The sequence below is a fragment of the Myotis lucifugus genome, unplaced genomic scaffold, assembly GCF_000147115.1.
Source record: "Myotis lucifugus unplaced genomic scaffold, Myoluc2.0 scaffold_11, whole genome shotgun sequence".
NCBI lineage: Eukaryota > Metazoa > Chordata > Mammalia > Chiroptera > Vespertilionidae > Myotis > Myotis lucifugus.
This window is the reverse complement of record NW_005871059.1, coordinates 11670684-11679980: the sequence shown is the minus strand read 5'-3', so window position 1 is coordinate 11679980 and position 9297 is coordinate 11670684.

Here is a 9297-nt window from a genome sequence, read left to right as displayed (position 1 = left end):
TAGAGATGCATATAGAAGTATTACAGATAATATGAATGATGTTTGGGATTTGCTTCAAAACAATCTAAGAGGTTGGGGAAGTGGGCTGTGAGCTGATAATTGTTGAAACTGGGTATTGAGTACATGGAAGTTCATTATGCTTTCTATTTGTGTGTGTGTGTGTGTGTATATATATATATATAATATTTGGAAATTTTCATAACAAAAGAAAAATACAAGTTTATAAAGATGCCATCTTTATAAAACTCCTTTTGATGATTTTAAATGCCATTGTATTGTCAATAGTAAGTTAATAAAATTATGGAGCACTGGATTAATTTCTTTCCATGCATTATCTATAATAATAAAAGCATAATATGCTAATTAGACAGCCAAATGACCTTCCAGATGTCATTTTGGACATCATTCCAGGTGGTTAGGGGCGATCAAGCCAAGGCAGAGGTGGTTAGGGGCGATCAAGCAGACAGGCGAGCAGTTAGGGGTGATCAGGCAGGCAGAGTGGTTAGGGGCCATCAGGCAGGCAGGCAGAGTGGTTAGGGGTGATCAGGCAGGCAGGCAGAGTGGTTAGGGGCGGTCAGGCAGTCAGGCAGGCAAGCAGTTAGGAGCCAGTGGTCCCAGATTGCGAGAGGGATGTCCAACTGCCAGTTTAGGTAGTTTAGGCCAGATCCTGCAGGGATCCTGGATTGTGAGAGAGTGCAGACCAGGCTGAGGAACCCCCTCCCCCCGCCCTCCTGTGCACAAATTTCGTGCACTGGGCCTCTAGTCTTAGATAATCGTCACAACAAGCCCAGGAGGTTGTTATTATTACCCTGATATTACTGATAAAAAAACTGAAATATAGAGAGGCTAAGAGAAACTGACCAGGCTCTATAGCCCATGTAATGACAGAGTGAGGGGTGAATTCAGGTCTGGCTGACCTCAGGCCCTGATACCTATTATAAAATCACTATGTATTGTTCTTCATTTGTAATATTCATTCCATAAAGTGATAGACTGATGTCAAAGAAGATTCGGCCATGTATTCCTTTAGTTGATGTTTACTGAGGATGTGCTGTATGCCAGGCATTGTGCCAGGCATACAGCAATGAGCAAGATGGCAAAGCCAGTCCTCATGGAGCCAACATCATTTTCATCAGCCAGGTCTTGGTAGTGAAAGGCCACATGGTTCTTATTCACCTTCAGAAAAGTGTTTAAAAACTGGTCTTCTGGACTACTTCATCAGGGTTTTATTCAGTGGTCAGTGGACTAGGTTTCTGCTCCAGGCCCTTTCCCTTGTTCTGTGATTTGATTAGCAGATAGCTTTTTAAAATTCTATAATGAATCATAACTTAAACACCACCCTTCTCCCACTCTGACCAATAGACAACCATAGCACCAATAACTGGGAAACTATTTCCTCTTTCTTTTCTGCTGGACACTCAGTAACTCTTTGGAGTAATACTTATGACCTTTAAGCAGTTCTGCATTCTGGAAATAATTGTCATGCATTTCAAAATAGTTTATGAACTTGAATTAAAAAAAGGAACCTCATTGTCAAAACAGGCAATAAGCACAATGACCAATCCGATCAAGTTTAATTTTAATTGATTTCTAGACTATGAACAGTAATATATTATTTTAAATCTCCATTCATAGGACTTAGGGCTTCATTAAGATAACTTTCTCTCCTCTTCATTCATATTGTTATGGATAAAAGATGCTCTTAATATTGTTTTTGATTGTCCTTGACCAGGATCTTTCACTGATCTTGAAAACCCTATTAGATGATTAATCCTTGAGCCTCTACCCCATATGCCTATATATTGTTTTGACTTTAGAAAGATTTTTATGGCATAATCTGGTTCCAACCAGTTGCCAGCCCCTCCGCTGCAAGCACTTGGGTCATCACTACCATCATCTCTTTTCTGATTTGTGGTTACAGCCTCCTTTCCATTTTCCCTGCCTCTGTTCACTGCTTTAGTTAGGATGGTGCTGGGCACAGAATAAACACTTAATGCATATCTGGTGAATTGATGAAAAGGAATGATATTAGCAGTGGGTATGAATTTACAAGACTTAAGCTAAAAGAACAGGAAGATGCTTCTCTGCTTTTTTTATGGTCTGAGATGGTTGTCCCGAGGGGATTCTCTAATCTGTGAGGTCAGTAGGGTTCAGTCAGACACACACGGGCAACACTGGCCTATGCGACATTGTGTAGTGCCACTGCCAAGTCTTCAGTTGGACGAGTTAATCTGTGTGACCTGGGAATTAGCTGCTTCCCTAAGATATTTCCTATGTGCTTTTCTGGGGCCACATGGGCATGGCATTTCTTTGGCAGTTTTCTAATTCTAATTCTCCTATGATCATTTGTCTGTTTAGATTTTCTATCTCTTCCAGGTTCAGTTTCTACAAAATATACTGTCTTTAGAAGAGTGTGCATTTCATTCATGCTTTTAAATTGATTTTCCGAGTTGAGCAAGTTATTCCCTTACAAGGTATTCAATTTTCCCTGCTTCTGTGGTTTCCCTTTTATAATTTCCCATTTTGAGTAATAACGTTATCTCCCTTGTTTTCTTACTTTTTTAGTTAAGTTAGTTAGTTATCTTTCATTTTATTCAAGGAATCAGATTTTTAAAAAAAATATTTTATTGATTTTTCACAGAGAGGAAGGGAGAGACAGAGAGTTAGAAACATCGAGAGAGAAACATTGATCAGCCACCTCCTGCACATCTCCTACTGGGATGTGCCCGCAACCAAGGTACATGCCCTTGACCGGAATCGAACCCGGGACCTTTCAGTCCACAGGCCGACACTCTATCCACTGAGCCAAACTGGTTTCGGTGAGGAATCAGATTTTATAATTAGTTATATATTCTACTTTAAATTTTTTTTTGTCTCTTTTCAGATCTTCTTTTACTTTTTCTTTCTGTCTTTATTGAATTTGAGAAGAACTCTTGAGTCAGATGTTTATTTTACTATTTATCTTATATTCATACAAGTATTTACACTAGGAATTTACTCTGAAATGTATACCATAGGCTCCCCCTTTGGCTCTTAAATGAGATATTTTCCTTATTTTTTTCTTCAACAATTTGCAGTTTAGATTACTTTTCTGATCCAAGTGTTTTTAAAAGAGAGAATTTTAAAAATAACATTTCCAAGTGGAAAGGAGTTTTAATTTTAATTCTCAATTTGCTTTTTCATGCTTTCCAGATAAGGAAAAGATGCTGACTTATGCAACCATGCACCATGTAGAAATCCCCTCTCTTACAGCTTTGCTTTTTGGGAGTTGAAGGGCAGGCAGAGAGATAGATTAGTATTAATTTATTCATGAACAAAGACAAACATGGCCAGACAATGTCATATCAGTCCAACAAGATGTACATCTCTAAGCAAAATTTTAAAATCCTCATGAAACTGAGAGTAAGGGAAATACCTTTTGCATTTTAAAATAATGACTTTTGGGGGGGTCTTCTTTTACTGTATCATTTTGTGTAACCATCATAGTAACTCATTAGAGTGTATTTCCAGCTTCATTGAAGGCTATTTTTGGAGGTAGTTGCCAGGATGTCAAAGTTAAAGTATGCCATATATTCAGAGAAGTGGTGACTAGAGTTAATAATATCTATACTAATAAAAGGATAATATGCTAATTAGACTGGGTCGACCGGCCATCTTCCGGACATCCAACTTCCTTCCGGACAAAGCCATGGTGGTAGGGGCTGAGGCAGAGGTAGTTAGGGGCAAACAGGCCAGCAGGAGAGGGTAGTTGGGGGAGAGATCAGGACAGCATTGGAGGGCAGTTGGGGGCGAGATCAGGCTGGCAGGGGAGGGCAGCTAGGGGTGATCAGGCAGGCAGAGGCAGGGGTGATCAGGCAGGCAGGCAGAGAAGTTAGGGGTGATCAGGCATGCAGGCAGAGGGATTAGGGACAATCAGGCAGGCAGGCAGAGGCAGATAGGGGCGATCAGGCAGGCAGGCATGTGAGCGGTTAGGAGCCTGTGGTCCCAGATTGAGAGAGGAATGCCCGATTGGAGAGGGTGCAGGCTGGGCTAAGGGACCCCCCTCCCCCGTGCACAAATTTCATGCACTGGGCCACTAGTGTATTGTATATTTGAAAGTTGCTAAGAAAGTAGATCTTACGTGTTCTCATCACAAGACAAAAAAAGTTACTATATGAGGTGATGGGTGTTAAGTAGACTTATTGTGGTGATCATTTTGCAAATGTGCTATGCCAGTTATATTTCAAGTTTTTTAAAAAAATCCTATATTCCCAAGAGTAGGGGCTCTACCTTAATACTGCAGAGGGGAAGTATTGGGTTGGGAACATAAACTGGAAGCTGTAACATCTCTGTTTAGGTTGTTCCTTATCTGGGTCAGTGCAAAACAAAGCCATTTATCTTTTGCCTGTAAGTGGCAATACTCCTGAACTGTGAGGATGAAAGGACAGTTTGAAATGGGAGAGAAAGAAATGGAATTACAGTAATATCCTTATGTACATTAAGATATGAAAAAATTTTTGCAGCTCAGGATCCTACATTCATTGTTCCTTAGGTTTGGAAGTTCCTTCCCAACTCACTCTCTCGCAGCCACCATTTAATTTATGCTTAAATGCCACTTCCTCAGGAGGCCAACCTGATTCCCAATCTCAATTAGGTCCCCTTGTTATGCTCCAGCTCCAACCCATGCTTTTCCTTCCTTACATTTGTTAGTTTTGTAATTAAGAACTTGATGATTTGTTGTTTCCTTCCCACACTTATGGTAACTAATTTATTAAGTGCTTCCACTGGCCAAATATTATGTTAAGGGCTCTCTGAGATTATCTCATAATCATATTATAAGTAAAGTCCTGTTATTACCCTTGCTTCATAGTAAACTGAAGGGAAGTAACTGGCTCCAAATCACTTGGTGAGGAGCAAAGTTGGGGTTCTAACCCAGGGCCTGACTTCAGAGCCCCTACTCTTAATTAACCACTGCACTGCACATACTCGGAATCAGGACCACCAGTGTGTGCTTGGCTCTTACTAGGTGCTGAATAAATGCTGACTGAAAGAAGAGATTTCTTAGACCACATAATCATTTCGAATTGATCCATCTTTGAGGTTTTGAATTTAAAGCACCCCTTCTCCAGCTATGATCTTTACATTTGGGTGTTTAGTGAAGTCTTGTTGCTCAGGCTCACAGGCTTCTCCCCACTTTTGTGTGCGACATGCCCTTCTTGATCTCTTATCAGCAGGAGAAAGGGGCCAAGCCAACCTACTCAGTGGTGCTCTAGATTTCCTCTCCTTCCAACTTCTGGCAATCCCCAATCACATCCCTCATTTTGAAAAAGTGGCTTTGCACTGACCAGTTGTGTGACATGATGGAAGTTACTCTTCGCCTACAAGCCTTAGTTTCTTCACTTATAAAAAACAGGCAATATGGAGTTTTAGCCATGAGGTAGCACAAGTGAAGCTCTTAGCATAATGCCTGCACACAGTAAGGACTCAATAAATGTTAGCATTATTTACTCCTCAGCTCCCTGGTTTCAGAGCTTACTAGAGAATATCAAAGTATCTCCCAAACGTAAGCATTAATCTTCAGTGGGGCACTCAGTGCAACCCAGCAAGCAATCCTTCTTCTATCTCCTGTTGGCATGGATAATCATCAGATAGCTATCGCTGGCTTTATCTTCCTCTATCTGCTTACTTCCTCCCCCCTTTCCTTTGGTTTTTAACTATCTCTGAAATATTTCTACTTCTATAATCTTTTACCACAGCTTAAGCATCCTGGAATACATTCTCTAAGATCTCTTTACCACCAAAGATGCAAATTAAGACCAACAGGCAGCTGATATTTACTGGAAAAAAGCAATGAGGCAGAATCCTCATTCCATTACTCATTGAGCAAGTCACTTAACTTGCTGACTCATGGTTTCCTCGTCTAAATGGGAATAATAATTCCTCTTCACAGGGTGTTGTAAAGATGAAGTGAGATGGAGTATTTTTAAAAACAGTTTAATAATTATATATTTGTTCTTTTGTTTGTTCATTCATTCCTGATTGGTAGTTCTCATAGAAAGTGGCCAAGAGTCCAAGATCCAGAACATAGAGGCACAGAAAGGGAAAATTTGTACAGTAAGTATGGCACCTCATAGGTGAGGCTAATCACCCTACAAAGTTGGAGTTTATTATCTAACTTATCCACTAAAAACCAGTATCTTAAGTGTGTTACAGCCAGTATTCTTAGACAATTTATCTTGGCATGGAATGATGGTGCAATGACTCCAGTATTTGGTAACCAGTAATAATTTAGGGAAAATATTTAATAAGCAGGACTGTTAGGAAGAGGATCCCTTTGTTAGGGATAACTTCCTCCTAGAGCGAACAGATAGAGGTTTAATGCAACTCCTATGAGGCTAAGTGATTTACCCACAGTCACCATCTTTTGACTAATTTAGTAGGTATAAACTGAGTGGCCAGATTATGACCACCTGACGTTTGTAGGCAAATTAGCTATAATTTTGTGCTGACGTTGCTAGATGGCCAGACCATTATAAATAGGGAAGCAGGTTGTTTACGACGACAGAACTGATTTTTTTCTGAAGATATGGGTAAACAACGCGATTTAACAGCCTTTGAACATGGGATATATATACACTGAGTGGCCAGATTATTTTACCACCCCATCAGTACTTCGTTGGGCCACCTTTTGCCTTCAATACTGCGGCGATTCTTCTTGGCATTAACTCCACGAGATGTTGAAAGATGATGCGAGGAATCTGACACCATGCCTGATGAATAGCACTGTCCAGTTCTGTGAGATTTGATGGTTGTGGAACCAGGTGCCTGATGGCTCTTTTAACTTCGTCTCACAAATGCTCAATTGGATTGAGATCTGGTGATTGTGGGGGCCACCTAAGCAAGGTAAAGTCTCCCTCATGTTCTTGAAAGCACTCCTGCACAATATGAACACCGTGGCATGGCGCATTGTCTTGTTGGAAGAAGCCATCTCCATTGGGATACGCCATCAACATGATAGGATGAATCTGATCAGCAATAATACTTAGGTATGTTGTGCTATTCAGACGTTGTTCCACACAAATTAAAGGGTCCAAATCATGCCAGGAAAACATGCCCCAAACCATAACACTGCCCCACCAGCTTACAGGGTCGGACTCATGCATGTGGGGTGCATGCTTCCATGCTGTTTCCGCCAAATTCTCACTCTGCCATCTGCATGATGCAACTGGAAACGTGATTCATTGGACCACATGACTGTTTTCCAATGCTCAACTGTCCAATACTTGTGTTCCTGTGCAAATTGGAGACGTTTTACCTTGGTAACTGCAGACAGCAAAGGTGTTCGAACAGGCCTTTGGCTTCCATATCCCATACAATGCAGTGTACGGCTAATTTGCCTACAAATGTCAGGTGGTCATAATGTGGCCACTTATGTTCAAATATATCCCACGTTCAAAGGCTGTTAAATCGTGTTGTTTACCAATATCTTCAGAAAAAAAATCACTTCTACTGTGGCAAACAACCTGCTTCCCTATTTATAATGGTCTGGCCCTCTAGCAACTTCAGCGCGAAATTATAGCTAATTTGCCTAACACATCAGGTGGTCATAATAATCTGGCCACTCAGGAAATTCTACAACTAGAAGGAAAGAGAAAAGCATACCGAGACTCAGAGGAGGCGCAGTGCGGAAGTAAAATACTAAGGTGCGGAGGTGCATGTGGAGCGGGCTGGCAGCTGAGGGCGTGGTTGTCGTTTTCAATCGGGAGGGAGTCTCAGGCTCTGAGCTCCAGTTCCGGGCGAGTCTCTGGGGACCCAGACTCATACGGGAGAAGCAGGACTGTCTGGCATCGGTCAGAACCCGAGGGCAGCTTTCTCTCCAAGGGGCCTGCAGCGATTACCAGGACACAGAGAAGCAGAGCCTCTGAGGGCAAGACTGAGAGCAGCCATAACTGCTAGCCCTGCCCTGTTGATCCCTTGGGACCCGCCCCGCCCAAGCCCTGCAGGGAGGCTTTTGCTGGATAGCCTCAGGCAAAGGCTAGATTAGCACCTCCCTAGAAATCCAGGAGCCAGGAAACCCAGAAGTCAGAGTGGGACCATCCAGTTTGCAGCTCCGTGGAAACATAAAGGACACACTCAGGGGGCAGACTCAGTGAGCACCAAAGCCCCATCGAAGCAAGTCTTGCCCCAGAGGGGTGTCTCCAGCACAGAAGTTCTCCCACTGCAGACACAGCTGATTCTCACAGCCAATTGGCCTGGAGGTCAATTCCTCCCAGTGATAACTACAACAATCAAGGCTTAACTACAACAAGACTGTGCACAAAGCCCACAAGGTGGTGCACCAAGAGTGTCCTCCTCAGGTAATTGGGAAGGCTGAACCACTGGGTCCTAGAGGACACTCAGCACAGAAAACCACTTTAATCAACACAGGGAAGCATAAAAAATGCCAAGACAAAGAAACAGGACACAAATGACAGAAATGGAGGAAAGCAAACTGCTGGATATAGAGTTCAAAACCATACTTTTTTAAAGGTCTTTAAAGAACTGTCTAGAAGCTGCTTATAAATTTAGGAAGGCCCTCGAAAAGACTGGTGAGACCACCGATAAATGTAGTGAGTTCCTCAAGAAATCTAGTGAGACCCTATGTTGTGATAAAGAACCAACTAGAAATTAAGCATACACTGACTGAAATAAAGAATATTATACAGACTCCCAACAGCAGACCAGAGGATCACAAGAATCAAGTGAAAGATTTGAAATACAAAGAAGCAAAAAACACCCAACCAGAAAAGCAAAATGAAAAAAGAATCCAAAAATGCGAAGATAGTGTAAGGAGCCTCTGGGACAGCTTCAAGTGTACCAACATCCGAATTATAGGGGTACCAGAAGAAGAGAGAGAGCAAGATATTGAAAACCTATGTGAAGAAATAATGACAGAAAACTTCCCCTACCTGGTGAAAGAAATAGATTTCCCAGTCCAGGAAGCGCATAGAACCCCAAACAAAAGGAATCCAAAGAGGACCACACCAAGACACATCATAATTAAAATGCCAAGAGCAAAAGACAAAGAGAGTATCCTAAAAGCAGCAAGAGAAAGACAGTCAGTTACCTACAAGGGAGTACCTATACAACTGTCAGCTCATTTCTCAACAGAAACTTTGCAGGCCAGAAGGGAGTGGCAAGAAATATTCAAAGTGCTGAATACCAAGAACCTACAACCAAGATTACTTTATCCAGCAAAACTATCATTCAGAATTGAAGGTCAGATAAAGAGCTTCACAGATAAGGAAAAGCTAAAGGAGTTAATCACCACCAAACCAG